This window comes from Delphinapterus leucas, chromosome 2, assembly GCF_059928025.1.
Source record: "Delphinapterus leucas isolate spDelLeu-1000000601 "Yukka" chromosome 2, BTC_Dleu_Yukka2, whole genome shotgun sequence".
NCBI classification, from domain to species: domain Eukaryota; kingdom Metazoa; phylum Chordata; class Mammalia; order Artiodactyla; family Monodontidae; genus Delphinapterus; species Delphinapterus leucas.
This window is the reverse complement of record NC_143130.1, coordinates 132,900,212-132,922,850: the sequence shown is the minus strand read 5'-3', so window position 1 is coordinate 132,922,850 and position 22,639 is coordinate 132,900,212. Positions and strand designations below refer to the sequence as shown.

Sequence of the window (22,639 nt, the reverse complement as noted above, 5' to 3'; positions counted from 1 at the left end):
TAAATGTAAGAACTGTAACCTCAAAAATTCTAGAAGAAAACATAGGCAGTACACTCTTTGACATCAGTCTCAGTAATATTTTTTTTGGACGTGTCTCCTCAGGCAAGGAAAATGAAAGCAAAAGTAAACAAATGGGACTACATTAAACCAAAAAGCTTTTGCACAGGGAAGGAAACTATCAGAAGATGAAAAGGCCACATACAGAATGGGAGAAGATATTTGCAAAGGATATATCCGATAAGGGGTTAATATCCAAAATAATACAAAAAACTAATACAACTCAACATCAGAAAAACAAACAACCCAATTAAAAAGTGGGCAGAAGATCTGAACAGACATTTTTCCCAAGAGGACATAGAGATGGCCAAAATGTACATGAAAGGATGCTCAACAGCACTAATCATCAGGGAAATGCAAATCAAAACCACAATGAGGTATCACCTCACACTTGTCAGAATGGCTATCATAAAAAAGACAACAGGTAACAAGTATTATCTTCAATTCATTCTGATCAATTGCCTTTTCCATGAAACAGCAGGATCAAACAGCAGCCTTCTTTGATTTGGCAGATAGAACTGGATTTGATGTTGTCAGGGTTCAACCTTTGCTCTCCTCTCTAAACATTATTTTTCTTTCTGACACTTCACTCCAGGGGCAAATCTTCACACTGTTACATATACTTTCATATTTATGTTCACTCTGGAAGCAGGTTTTCTTCTCATTCTTTCTGATACAATCAAAATTTACCAGTCTCCTGTTCCATTATTCCAGGGTCCCTTTTTCTCTGGTCTCTGTTAAGGGAAAGTGCAAGTGTTTTATAAACTAATCTGGAGAAATGGGGGCTAATAATATACATTATGTTCCTAGGGAACAAATTTGAGTTCAAAAGGATCTTCTGGCAATAATTCCTGAGCCTAAAACTGGAACTCTAAAAGGTAAAATTTCAGGCCCCCAGAGTGAGGGGACTGATGTAACTTTGGCAATTTAGGTCTTTCAGAAACTCTCAAAATCATATTTTATAAGCTTCTATCTAGTCCATCTATTCAAAGAAGCTTGGTTCACTGGTCCACATAGGCTCCAGGGATATAACGGGGATGGGGATACTAAGGCTGCAAGAACACCCGCATACTCCCTCTTTCCATTTCTGGCACAGTTCCAGACTCCCTCTTCTGTTGAGCCTGGATTATCCAGAGTTAACCCAATGGGGTATCACTCACCTATCTCTTCCATACAAGTTCTAGCAGTTAATCTGACGGCAACTTCTCCAATGGAAGGAATGAAAATTCAAAGCCGTTAACTTTGCTTTTGCTTACCAGCTCTGACCCAAGTCCTGCCACCTCTAAATAGCAGGGACCTTCCCCACCCTATTTCCCATATCCAGCTGTAATGGGGAGTTGGGTTCCTGCTGTGGAAGAGGGTTACAGTGTGTACTCACTTCCTGTTCTTATTAAGTCTCTGGAAGAGGTACAAGAAATGCCCTGAGTTCATCTAGGCTCCATCGATCATGCAGTCTGTTATTTCCACTTCACACACCCTGTTTTTCTGTCCCCAAAAGTACACCTGTGAATGCCAAACTCTTTGGCTGTCTCTTCAGTTCAGAGAGTATGGGGATTCTATTCCTGGGAAGAAGGAATGGAAATTTCACAGAGGTGGAGAGGTGGGCTTCATAAATGTATGTTAAACACATTTCAAATTGCCATCTTCAGTTTTGTACTTAAAATATCAAACAAGTGTCCTGGTATCCAGCAGTGGGAGTCCTGGTTAACCTAGATTATTGTCTTTGGGAATGAAACCCACAAGCTCTGGCGGGGCAGACAGAATCAACTGGATTTGCCATTGGAAAGCAGGAGTTCCCCCTGTCTGGTACATTTGTGTGCTGCCACCCAAGACTGAGGGCAGGGACCTGAAGAAAGAGCCCTGAGAGGCACTGGAATTTATGTGCAGCAGCCAACTGTCAGCTGGTACAGACACAACTCTACAAACAGCCATTTATTTCCAAATTGTGACAGGTAAAATTTAGTAAACCTGGGAGGAGACGGGTGTTTATTAAAAAGGCTGGGAGTGAGGAAAGCTAAAAATTCTAGATATATTTTGAAATTAGAATTTGTCTGTGCTTTCACTTGTTCACATTCTTTAGGAAAAGGTGAATGATACAGTCTCAGATGGAAGATGGAGTTTCTTTGGCTGGGGTTAGAGGCTATACTACAAAAACCTCTTTGTCAAAAGGGAAAATCTGGAGTGATTTGCTGGCAACACGTTAGAGCCCCTCTGGCTGCTCTCCTCTGCCCAGTTCACCTCCTTCTGGAGGGGGCGGTGTAGTGACACAGGCCTCAGTGATGTCCCACTAAGTTGAGGGCAATGCGGTGAAATACAGTTTATCTATGGGAGACGAAAAGGTGTTTTAGGTAGAAACCACAATATGCACTGTGTAACCTGAGTGACAGAAATGGCATTATATACCTGCCACCTCTGTCTACATCCCTCAGCTCTTATGCCTGAGCCTGAACTAACTTGGAGAGTGAAATCTCAAAAAAAAAAAAAACAAAAGTCAGGTACTGTAACCAGGAAGGCACAAATTTTGTCTTCCATTGCACTTCATATATAAACAAAGGACATACGTTTAAAAAAATTATTTGTGTGATAGTTTGTTAGTTTTTAATGAACAATATTGAAGAAATAGAAATTCTGGTTTCCACAACAATCATAACTTTGCTTTTCTATGCATACATAGATTAAAAACTTAACCCCATTTGCTGTAATCCAAAGAAATGTGTCAAGACTCAGGCTGAATTAAAGTTACTATGGAAACCGAAACTGGAACCATCATGATTTAGAGTCCTCTAGATTCTCAACTATTATGTTGTTTGAAGAAAAATTTAATTTTTAATTATATGAGCAGAACACCTTGAGACTTTTTTTTTTTTTGGTACGCGGGCCTCTCACTGTTGTGGCCTCTCCCGTTGCGGAGCACAAGCTCTGGACGCGCAGGCTCATCGGCCGTGGCTCATGGGCCCAGCTGCTCCGTGGCATGTGGGATCTTCCCAGACCAGGGCACGAACCCGTGTCCCCTGCATTGGCAGGCAGACTCTCAACCACTGCGCCACCAGGGAAGCCCCCCTAGAGACTTTTATATGAAATTTCTTAACATGTATTTAAATATCATCTAATGTGTTCCTTGCTGCTTTGGGGGTAATTTTCCCCCAGCAATTGCTGGCAGGTTTTTGAGAGATGGGTTAGAAATATTATTGAGCACCTATCAGGTATTCAGAACACTGTTCAGGGCTCCAGGGAATAGGAGGATAACACCTATATACACAGGAAATGTCTATTTTATTGAGATCATTAAAAATATCATAGACAATAACCCAAATGCCTTTATAGAATTAATCAGCAGCAAGGCACCTTATATTTTGATCAAACGGCCCTGAGCCAAGGGCAGAGAGGGCCAATCAAGGGTGCCTTATACTCCCAGTGGAGCTGAATTTTAAACCAATTTTTTTGTTAATAATTTCTTCTCTGATTATAAAAGTAATCTGTGCTAATTGTAGAACAATTGGAAAATATTGAAAATTTCAGAGAAGAAAGTTAAAATCAGTTACAGTTCTAATACCAATGTTTACTTTTTGGTGCATTTTCATCTAGTCATTATTTTCTATGCAGATGTAAGTACAGGCAATTGTCACTTTGCATGATAGTATATGACTGTAACAGTGACCATGCAAATTGAAACCATGCAAGGTCATTTTCATAATCAATGGAGAAAACTCAAGTGTTCTCTGACCTTTAGCATTTTTTGTCAAAACATTAAAAACTCTCTTACTTTGGTTATAAATGTACAGGGAAATAGAAATAGTAAAATCTGTATTTAGCACTCTGTAATTTAAAATATTAGAAACACAGAATTAAAGTGTTTTATTTCTTTGCAAAAGCAGTTTGAGTAGTGGTTGTCTATCTTTCATTGTGTAAGTTATGATATAGAGCAGTCATTTTTTCTATACCTTGGCAAGCTGTCATACTCTTTTCTAAGTTTAGATCAGCTTCCAACATTTTATCCTTTGCACTGTCAATAATGTGAAATATCTCTTAGAATTCCTTTAGGGTAAAGTTTTGTTATCGGGGTTTTTTTGGTTTGTTTTTTTTTTTGCCAGCATCACTTCCTCTGGGACATTTCCATCCTTTTTCTCCCACTTGTACACTTCTGTCAGCTTCACCTTCCCTAAGTTCCTCTGGCTGGGGCCATATCTACAGTCTCTTAAACAGCATCAGTGTCAACAACCCATGGTTAAACATTTCTTCTATAACTCCAGTTACACTGATATAAGTTTTATCCACTGTTACCACTTTTCATTTCTGTGCTGCACTTGCATAATTTTTAACCAGTTTCCTCTTCAATTTTTCACTTTTAAAAAATGCCATGTAAGTCTATCATTGGGAGATAAGGAAGCAACACAACCACACACTTTGCTGTCTGTACGTGAACTGAATAACAAATGTGCAGTGGCCAGTGATGGACAGACTTGGAAAGAATTGATATGATTGGTTTCTGATCTTGAAATATATGCATCATTTACACAGTGATTTGTGGACTAAATTGCTAGCCGTGAAGTTACACTTTATGCAATTACTCACAGATAATATGCTGAAGTAACTGAAATCTGAGCTGGGTTGCTGAGAGACTGTTGTTATTTAACCAACCCATGGTAACTGAAATTCATGTATATTAAGCTTGTGTAAAGAATGGACTGCCTGGGTACATATTTTTTAAATTTTTTAAAAATAAAATTGAGGTCATGAATATACAACTTTGTACCTTGCTTTTTAAAATTTAGCATTATATCATGAGATATTAACTAGTCTCTAACAATACTGTAGAATAATATATGTGATTGGGAAAATACCAAGGGAATGGTAAAAGGAGAGCTATGGATTCACAGAGTGACTTGCTTCCAGTAAGAATCAGCGTAGGGAGAGGTGCAGATTGGTCAATGTACATCGTTACATAGAGAAGAAGATTAATTTGTCTAGAATGTAGGATCTATGTTAGAATAAAAATGACAGTAATGTCTAAAAGTCCATTTTTCTATGCTTTAAATAATAATAATAGTAATAGCATTTATTGAGTGCTTACTATATTCTGGGTAATTTTCAAGCATGATCTCACTTAATCTTCAAATCTTAGATGCTGTCATCCCCATTCTTTTTTTTTTTTTTTTTTTCTGCGGTACACGGGCCTCCCACTGCTGTGGCCCCTCCCGCCATGGAGCACAGGCTCCGGACGCGCAGGCTCAGCGACCCTGGCCCACGGGCCCAACCGCTCCACGGCACGCGGAATCCTCCCGGACCGGGGCACGAACCCACGTCCACTGCATCGGCAGGCGGACTCCCAACCACTGCACCACCAGGGAAGCCCTATCCCCATTCTTATACATGAGGACACTGGAGCTCAGAGAGGTCACTGAGTTTGCCCAGGTCACACAGCTTTTGTGGCAGAGCCAGCAATGAACCCAGATCCTTGTGGTCTTGCCCCTGACTGCTCTATAACACTGTCCAATGAAAGCACTTTTCAGTTTACATAATTCTTTTGCATTTATGGATAAAAGATGTACAATTGGGCAGGTTGTACAGCATGGGGCTGAAATCTAGCCTATGCCACTAGCCAAGCCTGAGCCAGCAGGCTGCTTACTTCCAGAGGGGATGCCTTTTTCTAATTAGCACAGAGGTGTAGTATAGGCTAGTCTTGGTCCTGATCAACATGATTGATTCTCAACACAACCTCAGAATTGACAGCTGACAGAGCAGTTAGGTTTATTCCAATTTTATACTAAAAATAAAACCCTGAGGCTCACATTAGGTAGGTAATTTATCTAAGGTAAGAAATGAATTGGTGAGATAAAGATGTGGTTGAGGAAGGGATAAGATTCCGGGCTGAGCAAGTTTCATCTGAAGCAAAAGGCATAGGGGACTGTAGACATTTACAAATCAGGCTACACATTTGACTTCAAGGAAGTAAAAAGATAAGTCACAGACGTCCACCTGGAATAGATTGCCCTGGGCAGCTCAATGCCTTCCACCTGGCTAAATCATTGCTTTTCCAGAATTTTGGTTCCTTCTTGCATTTGAATCAGACCTTTGGAGACACCTCCATTTCCTCTGAGGGATAAATAATCACCAGGATTTAAAAACACTGAACCTGAAAGCAAATTTCCCTTCACCTCACTGCCTTTCATAATTGCACTTTACAGACCTCTGTTAATTAGCAAATTGTAATAACTGTTGTTACTATCTTGAGAGTATCCAGGTCTAAGATTTTTCTGAGTGTTTCTGAGCTACTGTCTATACCCTTACCTGACAGAGAAATGCTGATACCTAAACCCGTTCCTTCAGACATAAGGGATGAAATAGGTGTCTACCTTTCCTGAGTGAATTTAGCAATTCCTCTGGGATTTACAAACATTACAAGAATTCTTATAAGAAAAATGGCTGGGTAAGAACCAATTCATCCTGCTTCCAAAAATAGCCAAATGTTTAGTAGGCATTAAAAGATAAAACTGAGTCAAAAAATTTCCAGAGACTGGCCCTAAGAAATGCAATTCAAAAAAATAGGTTTCTGGTCAAATATTTGGAAAATTCTAGACACTGTACCCCTTCTTTGGAGTGTCACAATACTGTTTGAGAGTCCTTCCTTGTAGGTAAGAAACATTTTAAATTTTTTATTGTTTTCAATACATTTTAGCTAAGGTGAGAGAGTCAACATTGACAAAACGTTTTTATTTTTCTCAGTTATTATTTATTAATATCCCGACGAACAAGAGTTCTATGGAACATGTTTTGAGAAATGCTGGACCGCAGCCATGGACAAACTTGGGTATGAACAGTTACTTCTCTATTTAAACTCAGAGCTATTTCCTGTCCCTGAGTCCGGGGCTAGAGGGGCAGTGACAGGAAATGGACTAGGAATGACTGACCTCTCTCACTGAGAGAAGCAACAGCAGTTTTCAAACCTCTGTGGTGCTTTGTGTGTTTGAAACTAGGATTGTGAGTCTCAGCAGATGGTCTTCTGTTCTCCTTTATACTTCAACCCAAGCAGCTCTGCTTTTCTCTGCCTTAGAAATTGAGATTTCTTATAAGTTTCGCTAGAAAAATTTAAAGAGCTTCCACTGGCAAAACAAAAACAAAAAACAGTTTTTAAACCAACAAGACAAAAAGACAAAACAAAATGGGTAGTAGTGTTTTAAAACCCAAACATGGAAGAAAAATCTAGAAGTGATAAATACTGTTCTATGAACTTCTACAGTCACTTAACCTCTCTGAGGCTTGGTACTGTGAACGGAATGTTTGTGTCCCCCTAAAATCCCAAACAAAAAAAAACCATACATGAAGCACTAATCGCTAATGTGATGGTATTTGGAGGTGAGTCCCTTGGGAGGTAATTAGGTTTAGAGGAGGTCCTGAGAATGGAGTCCCTTTTAAGAAGATAAAGAGGCCAGAGCTCTCTCTGCCTTGTGAGGATACAGCAAGAAGGTGGTAATGTATAAACCAAGAAGTGGGTTCTCACTAGATACTGGATCTTCTGGCACCTTGATCTTGGACTTGCCAGCCTCCAAAACTGTGAGAAATAAGTGCTCCTTGTTTAAGCCACCCAGTTTATGGCATTTTGTTGTGGCAGTTCTAGTTAAGATGCTTGGTTTTCCCATCTGTGAAATGGGAATAATAATGCTATAAAGATTTAAAAAAAGATTTTTTGAAAAAAAAGTTTACTAAATTTAAGTTAGAATGGGAGCAGGCAGAAGAAGATGGAAGGGAAAGTGAACATCATTCTTTGGCTGCCCATCATCTGAATCCCTTTCCTGTGTTTGGGGACATCACCACTGTGTATTTGGTGGGAGGCCAACTGGGTGTTCCCACTGGGCGCTTCGATACTGGAGTGAATGGCACAGAGAAGCCCGGAAAGTTTAGGGTTCCTTCTGTTCAGTGAATAGTACCAGCCACGGTGTGTAGTCCTTAGTGACGATGGTGGTGACTGAGCCAAGCTGTTTATGTGACATGAGAGTTGGGCTGTGAGCTTCCTTTGTTCCCTATCTGGGTTCTGAGTCTGGTTCTCTGGCTTTTCGGTAGAGTCTGTGAGCTTCTCTACACCCTTCCACTTAGTTCCTTACAGCTCAGCTTGGTCAGAACCCTTTCAAGTGAGAGCTGTGACAGGCACAGACCTGGCAAATCAGAGCGTGGGGATGGGGGGCAGGCTGGGGCAGTAGTAGCTTTAGAAGATCTAAGGCTCTCCACTAAAATTTGACTTAAAAGGGAATGCGAGAACTAGAATCCCTGTTTGGGTCCTATTCCTGCAGATCTTAGAAAATATTTCATCAGAGGGCAGCTTTTCTGCCCCCTGTATTTATAATTTATAATTTTTGTTACATAACCAAGTAGTGACCTGTAGAACATCTTTATTTTAAACTTCTCCCTGTGCTTAGTTTTGTGAGGATCTAATGCAACTTCATCCTTTAAAATGTTTAAGATCAAATTAGATGAGAACAGAGTAATATAGACAGTAAAAATGCCAGAGAACATAGTAAAAAAGAAAGATACTCTGCATAAAAAATAGAGCACTAGAATTCTAACCCAAACAGCCCTTGACTAACGGGGACCAGGGGAATTAATTTCCATTTTGCTGCAAACCTAAACTTTGCCTTTTTCTGTTGACTGCACAGAGGAGGGATAAGAATGCCACTGCAGTTCAAATTGGTTAGAAGGACCCTCAAGTTTATCTTCATGGACAGGGACAGGTATCATTTGCACTGGGCCCCCGAGGGATTTGGGGGTGTCACTGTCACATCATTTGTATTTCTAGAGAGGTCATCTCACTCTACTTTTAAAATTCAGTGGCAGAGGAAACCAAAAGGCTTTAAATTTTCATGTCTAGCTTATTCATGTACCTCAGGGAGCTCTCAGAAATGCCTACAACTACTATGTGGTCTATGATATCTTTATAAAGACTATGGAAAAATAAGGTAGGCAGTAGTATCACCATATTGACTTGAGACCTCATAGTAGCGATGAGTCTCCTCAAACAGCTCTTTCTGTACTAGCTCAGCACCCCGTGGCATTGAAATTCTCTGGCCTCACAGAGAAGCCTGAAATTCTTGGGTGGTGGCCCTGCCATTGGCACCTCCAGCCTAAAGAGCCAACATTCAAGATGAAATCAAAGCAAAGAGATTCTGGTTTTGCTGCCACTTCACTCTGACGCCTTCTAATGTTGGACATTGCCTGTCATCGCCAGGCACAACTTGGTTGAGTTATGAAAGTCAAAACCAAGATCTCACTTTGTTGAAAAATCTTTATATTTTCAAACATTGGGTATACTCATAATTGGGGGATGATGAAGTCATGGCAGTAATAATAATAATAATAATAGTATCAAGAGTCAGAGTTGATTGAGCATTTACTATATGCCAGGTACTGCACTTTCCAAAAGTTTATAACTTTTAATCCTTACAAGAAGCAAAATAGGTATTAATAGTCCTATTTTTATAAGTGAGGAAACCAAGAGTCAGAGGTACTATATGAGCCAAAGTCACACAGCTAGTAAGCCTGGATTTGAATCTCAGTCCAGCAGCCTCTCTCTTTGGTTTTTTTCTTTTCAACAAAAAAATTGCTTTATTTTTTATGTATTTCTTTATTAAACATCTTTATTGGCGTATAATTGCTTTACAATGGTGTGTTAGTTTCTGCTTTATAACAAAGTGAATCAGCTATACATATACATATATCCACATATCTCCTCCCTCTTGCGTCTCCCTCCCACCCTCCCTATCCCACTCCTCTAGGTGGTCACAAAGCACCGAGCTGATCTCCCTGTGCTATATGGCTGTTTCCCACTAGCTATCGGTTTTCCATGTGGTAGTGTGTATATGTCCATGCCACTCTCTCACTTTGTTCCAGCTTCCCCTTCCCCCTTCCCGTGTCTTGAAGTCCATTCTCTAGTAGGTCTGCGTCTTTATTCCCTTCCTGCCCCTAGGTTAATTCCTTCTCAGTCCTGCTTCAGAAACAGAGAATTTACTTTTGAACCTTTAGCTAGATGAACTCCAGAACAGCGTGATCTGCTTAATCTGACAGATCTTTGGTAAAAGCTGTATGGGCCTAATCACAATTTTACATTGTGAGATTGCATGAAAATGGAGAAGGGGGTCCTTGTCACCCCCCGCCCCCTTCTGGTAACAAACTTGAGTTGTATCTGTGTGAGGGGAAAACGTGGTTTATTGGATGGGGGACTTAGATGTGGTAAGGATGCAGGGGGCCTAGGGTGACCTTTGTTGGAGAAGCAGAGGGCGATGCGTGGGATGAATGAAACATGCTAAGGTTACAACAGCAGCCACAGAGAATGAGGTACCAGGTGGGAAGGCAGAACTACAGCCCTCCAGGCTATTGTAGAGAAAAAAAACCCTCCAAGACTGTAATGGAGCAGAGATGAATCACGGAATAGCCACTATCAGAGCTACTGTTTACTGAGTGTTTGCCACATGTTGAGTTCTATTCTAAGTGTTTTACATGTATTAATTCATTTAATAATTCACATTGCTAGGAGGCAAGTACTGATCACAGTGTCATTTTAGGGATGAGGAAACTGAGTCACCAAGAAGTGAAGCAATTTGCCCAAATCACACAAGGAAAGAGTTGTAGAGCAGAATTCAAACACAGGCCGTCTGTATTTAGAGCTGACCCTATTTACCACTCTGCTGTTCAGCCTCTGGGGGAAGTGAACGCACAGGAGGCTGACTGGCAGTAGAAGAAACCACCAAATAGAAGCAAGACTGAGTTCAATATCATCTCACAGTCTTGGCAAGGACTTGCTCACATGCTAATGACGGTGGCAAGTGCTTAATGGAGAAATTGCAGACGGCCTTGGAATCTGATCATCACGTTACAGAAGATCCCACATGGACTGGGTATAATAGGTCACCTTGCTCTCACAGGTGCTAAATCTAAACTGATGATCTCTACGCCCAAGAGACATCTCTGTCCAATTTCTCTGTTTCTTTCAAAGTTATGCCAATGTGGAGGCACCTTGGCACTTTCCATCCCTTTATTAGTGATACCCAATCAAATTCCCTCAATCCTTTCTCAAAAAGTTTCCCGTCTCCACTGAGCCTCTTGTGCTTCACCTGAATTTTGCAATACTGCCTCACAGGTCACCCTGCCTCTTTCTCTTCCTTCTGAGTTGAACCAAATGCCTCTGCCCCGTGAACTTCCCAGAGTGGCCTGAAACATTGGAAATGACGTTAAATGAGGAGTCGGGACAGCTGTGCTCTGTTCTAGCTCTACCACTAGGTAAGTGACACTGGGAGTGACCTCTGGATCTTTAGATTCTACAATGATAAAAGGAGGAGTTGGAATGGATGCTCACCAAGGTCCCTTCCAGTGCTGTAATTATATGAATGCATGAATGAGTCAATTCTTTGCTTTTATACTTGTCTGTGGATTTTTGTTTGAACTTTTCAGCCTGGTGCTCAAGGCCCCCTGTAAAAGTTTTCTCACACCATTGTGCAAGACAGTCATTCCTCCTATCAGGCTATAATCATTTCCAAATCCCAGCTTTTCTTCCTGCTGTTCTTGCTTCCCAGAAAGTCCAATTCTACCTTCTTCATAGCCTAAACCTTACACCATCACTAAGGCTCTGCTCAAGCACCATATCTTCTTCCACTGAGAGTTTCCCTGAGTGACCTCTGGCTACAACATTTTCATTCTACATAAAATGTATGTGCACGGTTCCCCCTAAATAAAAATGTGATTTATATGTACTCTTAACAGTCACAGACTATAAAAACAGAGGCAAAAAGAAATAAGTAAAATTCTGATGGCTTGATTTATATAAGTTTTATATAGAGCCTGAGCATCTTGTACCTTACTTCTTTTTCCACAAATGTTAATCACAATAAAATGTGAAAACAGTGTTATCTAGAAGCTTAAAAACTAAAAATTCATGACTAACATGATGTATATTTATACATCCTTTAGGTTGAATTTTTAAATATAATCAACGCCTCTCTGCGGATGATTCAGAAAAATGATTAAATAATGAGTTGTTCCTATTTCAAAAAAAAATGTATGTGCAATGATAGGCAGTGGCCAAAGAGCCCGGACTCTGGAGCCAGATAACCTGGATTCAGATCCTGGCTCTGCTACTTACTAGCTGCTAGTTAGTCAACATCTCTATGCCTCAGTTTTACCACATGTAAAATGGGATCATTATAGAAGCAACTTGGCGAGATTGTTGTGAGGATTAATATACATATTAATGTATAAAAAACACAAAGAGTTTCAGGCACATAGTAAACACTATATAAATGTCATCTATTATTATTTTTACAAGTAAATTTCACACACTTTAAATAAATCTTAGAATTAAATTGTTTCATGCATGTAGATATCGTCTCCCCAAGGAAATAGCAAGGATCGTCACTATTTTCTATTTTTTTCATGTTCTGGCAAACAATTGGTTCTCATTTAGAACTTTGAATGAATGTATAAATTAAGTAAATGAGTGAAAAAATGCATGAGTTACCATCCAGCCTTAACAGGAAGGAGAAGCAGGTATAAAGATCAGTTTTATATAATTCTGGAGGAATAAGCCCAAATACACCTGACATCTTTCATGTACCGCGTGCCAGTTTACTTAGTTTCTATCTTACTGTAACTTGTTTTGCAGGAGGATCAGGAAAAACAAGAGGAGAACAAAAATCAATCCAATATCAGCCCTATATTTATGGGGTTTTTCTGTTTTTTTTTTTTTGCGGTACACGGGCCTCTCACTGTTGTGGCCTCTCCCGTTGTGGAGCACAGGCTCCGGACACACAGGCTCAGCGGCCATGGCTCACGGGCCCAGCCGCTCCGCGGCATGTGGGATCTTCCCGGACCGGGGCACGAACCCACGTCCCCTGCATCGGCAGGTGGACTCTCAACCACTGCGCCACCAGGGAAGCCCTATAGGTATTTTTTACTTTTAGGAAGAGTTGGCTTGTAGGAGGCATCTAACCATGACTCTCAGAATGGACAGTGTATTTTTTCAACTCTTCAGGAAGAAAAACCACATTTATTCCCTGTGATGGACCAAAAAATAGGAAAACAGAAATAATGTATAAGCAGGAACTAGAAAACGACAACTCTTGAGTATGTGATATACATCTTTAACAACACATTTCTTTTTTAAAAAAAAAATGCCTTCCTTTTACCACCGAATGCCTACGTTTAAAATTGAGGAGTCTGTTTCAGAGGAATAAGGGCCCCTTTGTCGCTATGTCATTAGAAGAACATTGGCATAGAGATGATGCAGCAGTCCCCACCTGCCCTGGTGGATGACAGGGTAGAATTCAGAGGATTTGGTGCCTGTGTGGAGAAAGGAACTCAGAGCATGGCCACCATACGATGCTCTTCCAAACACACACTTGAAGGCAGTCAGTGAGGACCAACATGATATACCACAATTTTAAACAATTTTGGTTTTGCAAATGAAGAAGTTTATGACATAAACAAATATAAGACCTTGCAGCTGTAGCCCCTGGCTTCTCCTTAATGTCTCGGTTTCTTTCTGAATCTTTATAGCCAAATTGTAAGAGCTGGGGATGAGAATTCCTATGGATTTACTGGCACTATGTAATTCAATATAATAAAATGAAAATCCTCTAAAAATGTATATGAGTGCCATTATGTTAAAAAGTTATTATAGGAAAGGGGAGAAAGTGAAAAATATGTGTGGAATATAGAGCTAAAAATTTCCTTATTTCATCAGCTTATCTTTTTACTCCTTTTTATTGTGAGTTCTAAATAGGGTCAAAATGAAATGTGTTTATTTTGCCTTGAACTTTCTCACTAATGGACTGAAGGGGCATTTCACACATGCTAAGCAGTATGAATTTCCCATAAGCAACCAAGCTCCCTTAACAAGTGCTCTGCAAGGAAAATTTCACAAAGTGTTTTTATATTTCTCGCCACCAAGTCAAACAAAATGCCAATGCCAAGTTGGACAGGAAGAGGGTTGTGACATTACAGATTACATTCTATTGAAGGTGAGATGACATATATATTGTGTTATTCCGACCAAGCACGGCTTCAGAAGCCACTTCCTGTTTTTACATGGATCTCACAGGGAATCCAGACCAGGGCATAGCGCTGCAGTAGTACAGGGTGGTGAGAAGGCTTGTAGCTTTTGCACAGCCTTTAGAAGAGATGTGAGGTCCAGAGCCGTAGAAGGGGTTGGTTACAATTCCTGAGTTGAAAGTACAGCAAAACTTTAAGGTAAATACATGTACTACAGTTGGGAATACAATTTTTTTTTTTTTTTTTGCGGTACGCGGGCCTCTCACTGTTGTGGCCTCTCCCGTTGTGGAGCACAGGCTCCGGATGCACAGGCTCAGCGACCATGGCTCACCGGCCCAGCCGCTCCGCGGCATGTGGGATCTTCCCGGACCGGGGCACAAACCTGTGTCCCCTGCATCGGCAGGCGGACTCTCAACCACTGCACCACCAGGGAAGCCCGGGAATACAATTATTTTGAGTGTTGATCACAGGGAAGATAAGACCATTCAATGGCCCTACTCATCAAATGGGATGATCAGTGGGTCAATATCTAAACTATCCTGATAGACAAGGTCATTGATTTCATCCTGGTCTCCACTGGATTATGACATAGCTCAAAAATAAAACATTGACAGATGAATGAAGAAGATGTGGTGTGTGTGTGTGTATACACACACACACACACACACACACACACACAATGGAATACTACTCAGCCATAAAAAGAATGAGATAATGCCATTTGCAACAACATGGATGGACCTAGAGATTATCACACTAAGTGAAGTAAGTCAGACAGAGAAAGACAAACATCATATGATATCACTTATATGTGGAATCTAAAAAAATGATACAAATGAACTTATTTACAAGACAGAAATAGACTCACAGTCATAGAAAACTTATAAAGGGGAAAGCAGTAGGCAGGAAAATTAGGAGTTTGGGATTAACAGATACATATTACTATATATAAAATAAACAACAAGGTCCTACTATATAACACAGGGAACTATATTCAATATCTTGTAATAACCAATAATAGAAAAGAATCTGAAAAAGAATCATTCTACTATACACCTGAAACTAACACAACATTGTAAATCAACTATACTTCAATTGAAAAAAATAAAGCAAAACAATTCCCTTTCTGCTCACCGACCCCACCCCTGCAAAAAAAAAAAAACCCAAACAGAAAAAACTCTAATGCCACTTTCTCCAGCATATTAGGGAGTCTGACAAGACATCAGAGAATGACACAGACTTCCACTTTGATCAGTAGTATAACATATTCGCAGATACTTACTGAGCCCTAAGCTGAATGCTTGGGCTAGACAAATAAATAAGACACAGCTCCTGCTCTAAAGGAGCTTACAGTCTATTAAGATAAGCCTTCTCGTCTCAAATGGAACATGCATGGCCAGCTAGGATTTCATATTCATAGCAGAGGATTTTTTTAAAAAAGTCTTTTGCTTGCTGTGGTTCCATAGATAATTTGTTACTTTATGCCTTTGGGGATGAAATTATTTTCACACTATGTATAGCTGTCTAGTTCAAGCCTCACACATTTCATGAAAAAATAGGAATCACTTGCAGGCTAGAATGGAGCATAATTTTCTTTTGCTCAACTGACTTCCTGAAGCCTGGAAACACAGTAGCATGTGATGTCAAAAATTTGGCAAGTATCTGGAGAAAATCAAATTGAGCTTTAACTTAGCATTTTATTGCCTCCTTACAAAATGAACCCAGAAGAGATGCAGACATATAAACTACTGATTTACAGTTTTCACAATATTTTCTCTGTTTCTCTACAATGTATTTGTTTTGCTTTAAGTGTTTCAAATTGTTACTTAATCCATAAGGATATGCACAATAAATGCTTCCAAAACATGAGGATTCCTCTAGCTGGGGGGGAAAGAAAAGAGAGAATGATTATAAAACTTCCTGGAGAGGATTTGCTTTATTTGTTTAACTCCCCCTCTAAACCGGGAGCAGCTTGACGGTGAGGATGCCATACTCATCTTTGTCACTCTGCATCTACTTGAGGACCTAGGGTATGGTAGGTGCTCCAAAAATGTTTGTTGAATGAATCGATGAATGATGGATGGGTGCATGTCTAGGTCTTGAAGAAGAGGGTAGTAAGTAAAGATGGGGGAGAGGTTGAGGAGGAAGGAGAAACATTTATGCGGCCTGGGCAGTATGGAAGGATGTGTGCGGGACACAGTGGCAGGTTAAGTGGTACATTGGTATAGCAGCTGAATGGGAAGGCGTGGTGGCAGAGAGACTCTGCAGCCACACTGGGATAGACATCTGCTTTTCGTGGTCCTGTGACAGTCGGTTTATCATTTCCACATTTTCTTTTATTTCGTTTTTTAAGTCCACACTAGCTCAAGCCCCATAATAGGCTTCCATTTGGCCCCTATATTAATTTATGGGCATTGGGGGCTCACCATGTAAAGCTGATCAGCGTGTGCACTGAACAATTCCAGGGAACACCTTCCGCATGCAGGACAATGAGTGGCAGCCCTGTGCTCCATGGTTCTCCCTGTATGTATAATGGAATGCATTTACAAACTTATAAACATGCTGAGAAGTACAGCCTGTTGAGAGACACTTTTAACTATCCTCTCTCTTTACTCATTACATATTCTTTAAGACCTAACGAGCCTTCCGTTTTCCCCAGTTGTGAGAGTTATATTGTAAAAACAAATTGTGTTTGTGTGTATGTGTGCGCTGCTTCCACATACTAACTCTCAGTGATCGTGGGGCACCTGCTTTGAACGATTCCATACTGAATGGAGTTCCGATGTTGGAATGTTTGGGTTCAAATCCTGGCTCTGTCACTTACTGTGTGATCCTGTGCAGGCTACTTAGCTTCTCTGTACCTCAGCTTCTTTACTTATAAAATAGGAGTAATAAGAGCTCCCAACTTACTGGGTTGATGTGAGAAATAGTTGATCAAACCTATGTAAAGAACTTAGCACAGTGACTGGAACACAGGGAGTGCACATAGGTGATAGCAATTAGGCTGTTAACATTATTGTTACTAGTACTAGACTATCAGGTTTGGTCTACTGGGCAGAACTCCTGAGCCCCTACAGCTGGGACTGCCCATCTAGGGCCTGTCCCTTTCCAATGGGCAGGCAGATGTATCCACATTTTTCCCAGGCTATTCGTTCCATGAGACTCAGCCAGACCATTCCCAGCTGTGGGTCATTATATCACAAACATGCACACATACTATAAGCACACACATCCCGGCTTTCCTGGTGGCACAGTGGTTATGAATCCGCCTGCCAATGCAGGGGACATGGTTCGATCCCTGGTCCGGGAAGATCCCACATGCCACAGAGCAACTAAGCCCCTGTGCCACAACTACTGAACCTGTGCTCTAGAGCCTGTGAGCCACAACTACTGAAGCCCAAGTGCCTAGAGCCCATGCTCTGCAACAAGAGAAGCCACCGCAATGAGAAGGCCGTGCACCGCAACAAAGAGTAGCCCCCGCTCACCGCAACTAGAGAAAGCCCGTGCACAGCCAAAAAGACTCAACGTGGCCAAAAATAAATAAATAAATAAATAATACAGAACTCAAATTAACTATACATTAAAATAATAATAAGCACACACATCCCCTTTACTCCAGGAGCTGCCAACAACTATGCCAAAACATCAAGATGTTGTTAGGGGGACTTCCCTGGTGGTGCAGTGGTTAAGAATCCACCTGCCAGTGCAGCAGACATGGGTTCCATCCCTGGTCTGGGAAGATCCCACATGCCGCGGAGCAACAAAGTCTGTGCGCCACAACTACTGAGCCCGCATGCCACAACTACGGAAGCCCACTCGCCTAGAGCCCGTACTCTGCAACAACAGAAGCCACCGCAATGAGAAGCCCGTGCACCACAAGGAAGAGTACCATATTAGCTTGCCGCAACTAGAGAAGGCCTGTGCACAGCAACGAAGACCCAACACAGTCAAAAATAAAATATAAAATTAAAAACAAAAAAAGATATTGTTAGGGTTCCCTTCCCTGTATCTTTTTTCTAGTCGAGTCCACTGAAATGTAATCATTGGATTTAAGAGGGAAATGGGATCTGTGAGACCAAGGAACAGTTCATGGGTAACAGAACTCTGACGGGTAACAATGGGTTTTGGCAAAGGGAGGTGACCAGAAAGGAGACAGAAGACAAGTTTTGTTGTTGTTTTTGGTGGTGGTGAGTGTGTGCATGTGTCAGATTGTGAATGGAGTGGGGAATACATTAGACTGAGAGAGTGACGTGGAAATCAGTGACCAAGCTGGTGTTGTGGTCTAGGGACAGGTAGACAATTAGAGAAGGAAAACCCACTAACAAGCTGAAGACCAGAGTCCCACAGTGAGTAAGGACCAGGGGATTAGAACACTTCTTCATTTAATCATTTACTCATTCATTGACAAACTGCTGTTGAGCATTGACTATGTGCTTGGATGTCAGATGCAGGAATCAGTAGAGAACAAGGGCCTCTACCGTCAGGGAGCTTACGGTCTGAAGTAGACAAAAAACACATTTCCGGTGAGAAGTCATACCCCAAAGTGCAAAGCATTATGGAAATTAGGGGGTGGTGTGTGGCATGATGAAGATTTTTTTTTTTGCAGAAAATTTGGCTTAGTAGGATCAGTATGGTTGGGATACATCATGGGAGTGGAGGGAGTTGAGGGTGGAGAGGTAATCAGGAGCAACCTCATGAAGAACTTCTTGGAACCAAAGGTTAAGGAATGTGTTCTTGATTTTGAGGGCACTCTGCAGTGTAAGGCTTAAACATCAGATCTCAAGGATTGGAACCCAGGGAGGGAAGCTGGGTGGTCATTTTTTTAAAATGATATAAATATATGAAGAAAACTCAACTGAGAATATTTACTGGAAGGTCCCTCCTCCCTTCTGTTGGCATGAGAGGTGAAGTACTGTCCCTGCGTATAGTGGGGCATTTTGCAAAGAGAAACGAACATCTTCAGGACTTCTTGGCACCCCTCCCACTTCAGAGTGAACCCTGTGGTAGCCTATATATTTGTTGTAGGTGAATTTTCATAAAACAGTAGAGAAGAAAAGGAAACCTATCATCTATTAGCTTCCTGTAGTCACATTCAAATTCCTAAGCCTGGTATTTAAGGTCACCCAACCACTTCCACCTAAACATGCTACTCCCCTATATGGATCCTCCTTTCCAGCAGAACAGGTCTCAGAGCAAGTCATGCACTTTCCTGCTTTATTGCCTCTGATCCTGTCCTTCTTTGAAGGCATAACCTCTCTTTGACTCAAGTTTCCTCACCCAAAGACTGGGGACAATAATACCTCATTTCGGATGTTATATAGATCATGTGTCTGTAAGCACCTAGCACAGAGCCTGGCATGAAAACATCATTCAACGAATGTGAGCAATTGCCCAACTCAAGTTCTAGATTCTTGTTAGCATGTCACAAATGTTCTCAGGGCTGGGCATGAGATGAGTGGTGAGAAGTGAAGCAAATTGTAAAGGGTACTCCTTGCTTAGAGGAAATGAACATACAAAGAAACCATGAAAATTACAAAGCAAAAATGAAAACAAACAAAAACAAACTCATACCAGGGACCTCACTTGGCTTAAAGCCACCATTCTGAAATCCCTTTGACTTTTGCCTCCTTATGTTAGGTTATTAATATCCCTCCTTATGTAATTCTCTGTCACCCACCCTTTGTGAACTTATTTTTCATTTCATATTCTTTATGGTGCTATTGATATTTCAGTGTAAACTTTTTGATTCTCAGGATTATCACAAGAATTAAGTCAAGATACATATATAAAGTGTCTAGGGCATGGCATTTAAATTTTAGCTTTATTCTTATTAATAATAATAATGATCATGAATGATAATGAACCTTGTAAATTAAGAGACTAAGTCTCTAAGAGCTCCAGGAATCTCTTTCCTGCTTGTTCACTTAGTAAAGAACAATAATAACAACAATAATGGCTATTACTCTTTGAGTGCTTAATCATATGACAGAATTTGCTCGGAGGGCTCCCCATGCCTTACCTCATTTCTGCTCATGATAACCCTTGAGGTAGGCTCTATTAGTATCATACCTATTGTAGAGGTGAGGAAACTGAGGCATCAAAAGGTAAGTCCATAAGCCAAGTTATGTAGCTGGGAAGTGGCAGAGTCAGGATCTGAACCAGTCAGAGTGGACCCACAGCTCCTTTACTGAACTACTGCATCGTACTCATTTCAACCAACTTCCATTCATCCTTGAAGCACTCACGTTACCTCTTCTGCAACTTTCCATACAGTTAGTTGAGTTGCTCCCTCTTCCATACCCCAACAGCACTTTGAATATACCTCCCCTATAGCAAAGATCACATTAAACTTTTTTTTTTTTTTTTTTTTTTTTTTTCTGTATGCGGGCCTCTCACTGTTGTGGCCTCTCCCGTTGCGGAGCACAGGCTCCGGATGCGCAGGCTCAGCGGCCATGGCTTACAGGCCCCGCCGCTCCACGGCATGTGGGATCTTCCCGGACCAGGGCACGAACCCGTGTCCCCCGCATCAGCAGGCGGACTCTCAACCACTGCGCCACCAGGGAAGCCCTGAACATTATTTTTTTACGTGTGTGTTTATCTGTACGAGAGTTTCTTAAGGAAGAATCTGTAAATTACTCACCGTTATACACTTAGCATAGGGCTTGGCACATATTTGGTAGGCTAAAATGTGTGTTGAAATTTAATCAAACTAGTAGGACCTCAGTTAAATTTGATGTTCATGATGATGGTGCCTACGAGACGGAACATGGATGGGTGGAAATTTCAAACGATAAGAACCACGGTGCTAGGCTCTTGGCTGTTTCTACTACGGGTTTTGCCATACTTGTTGTTGTTCTTTTCTGGGTTGGAGGAGTCAAAATGACTCCTAAGATGTCTCATTTAATCAGAGGCCCCAAATCTTTTTAGCTATATGTCTTTCCACCCCATCCCTTCTGAGAAGTATCAGTCCATGGCAGGTGCAACTGCCCTGTGAAAGCCAAAGAAGAAGCAAAGGATGTGCTGAAACCTATGCCACTTAGCGACAATGGTTACTGTTTCACCAGGGGCTACACCAACCAGCTGAAAGAATGACTGCAGGAGGCTCAGCTCCACCACAAACATGAGCCAAGGATCCACATTTTATTGTAAGAATGCCTTCTGTGGTGCTTTAAAATTTATAATCCTCCCCCTTCCATTATTTCATTTGATTCTTACAACAGCTCAAAGGAGTAGGCAGGAGAAGCTCAGGGAAAGGAGGGATTTGCCTAACATGGCCAGTGAAAGATGGAATCAGGACCAGGACCTGTTTTCCATACGACAATTCCATACGACAACATACCAGACAGGATGGTCAGAGTAACTAATTTGCTATGGGGCAGTTCCTGTCTGCAGTGCACCCAGATCAGGACTATGAAGACAGAGGAGGTTTTTCCGGATGAGGGAAAAAGGAAATCCTGAGGACTGGGCCAAGGGACAACATGCTGAGGATCAAAGAAAAGATGGAGGACACGAGTTCAGGACTGGAAGGACATACTGGGTGATGCTCACTTATCGAGACCAGAAAAGCTCTGTCATAAAAGGTCATATGCTGAATTTTATAGGATAAAAACATTTTGAAAGCATTCTACTTCAAAAAAAGAGGTGAGATAGGCATGTGTGAGGCTAGAAGACAGAGGAATTTTCAGTCGGCGTGAATTGCCTTGGTAAACTACGTTAATGCTCATATCGTGCTTTTTTTTTTTAATTTATTTTTTTGCGGTACGCGAGCTTCTCACTATTGTGGCCTCTCCCGTCGCGGAGCACAGGCTCCGGACATGCAGGCTCAGCGGCCATGGCTCACGGGCCCAGCCGCTCCACGGCATGTGGGATCTTGCCGGACCGGGGCACGAACCCGTGTCCCCTGCATCGGCAGGCAGACTCTCAACCACTGCGCCACCAGGGAAGCCCCGTATTGTGCTTTTAAAGATGTCTTCTTTCTCTGTGTTGTCATGATGTCACTAAGAGATACATTCAACACCTTGTGCCTGTTCTCCCCATCCCAGTTCCTGTTCCCACCTATACTGGGTTTGCTGTCTGCACTACAGGAAGGAGGAGAAATCCTGAAGCAGGAAGTGATTAGAATGCTGTCATCAATGTTGGCACATAAGCTTGCTTTGTGCTTCCTTACGTCTTGTCCCTCTGGTTCCTGCAGACCCTGATACTCTTCCTATGGACCATTCTCCTCCATCTTGGATGCCAGGCTTGCTCAGACCCTTGGCTTGTTCTGACTCCCCTTGGTCTCCAGTCTGTGGGCCGCTCTTCTCCTCACTGCTGACCACAGGGCTCAAGCTGGACTTGCTCTGGCTCATGGCCACACCCACTTGCTGCCAGCTGCCTGGTGCTGACAGGTGTCTCCGAGGGACATCTACTTTCTTACAGAATGTGGGACCAGACCAGAAACTGCCTGAAATAAGGTGACATTTGCTCCATTTGGGAATACCTACTGACTGGTCCATGTTCATAAAGATGCAGCTCATGTCCATGAGCTTTTGCTGGGTGTGACACAGAGAAA

General features: G+C 41.6%; 1 protein-coding gene across 17 annotated transcripts in view; it reads right to left on the bottom strand.

Annotated features, from left to right (window-relative positions):
- FRMD6 (FERM domain containing 6) overlaps positions 1-22,639 on the bottom strand; it is a 357,829-nt gene that overhangs the window by 133,555 nt on the left and 201,635 nt on the right. For 2 of the 17 annotated variants that reach the window (XM_089907685.1, XM_089907686.1), the window contains one exon: positions 16,515-16,609. The exons of the other annotated variants lie outside the window; for them this stretch is intronic. The gene's annotated coding sequence lies outside the window, so the exon portion shown is untranslated. The remainder of the gene's footprint in view (positions 1-16,514; positions 16,610-22,639) is intronic. 17 annotated transcript variants of the gene reach the window in all.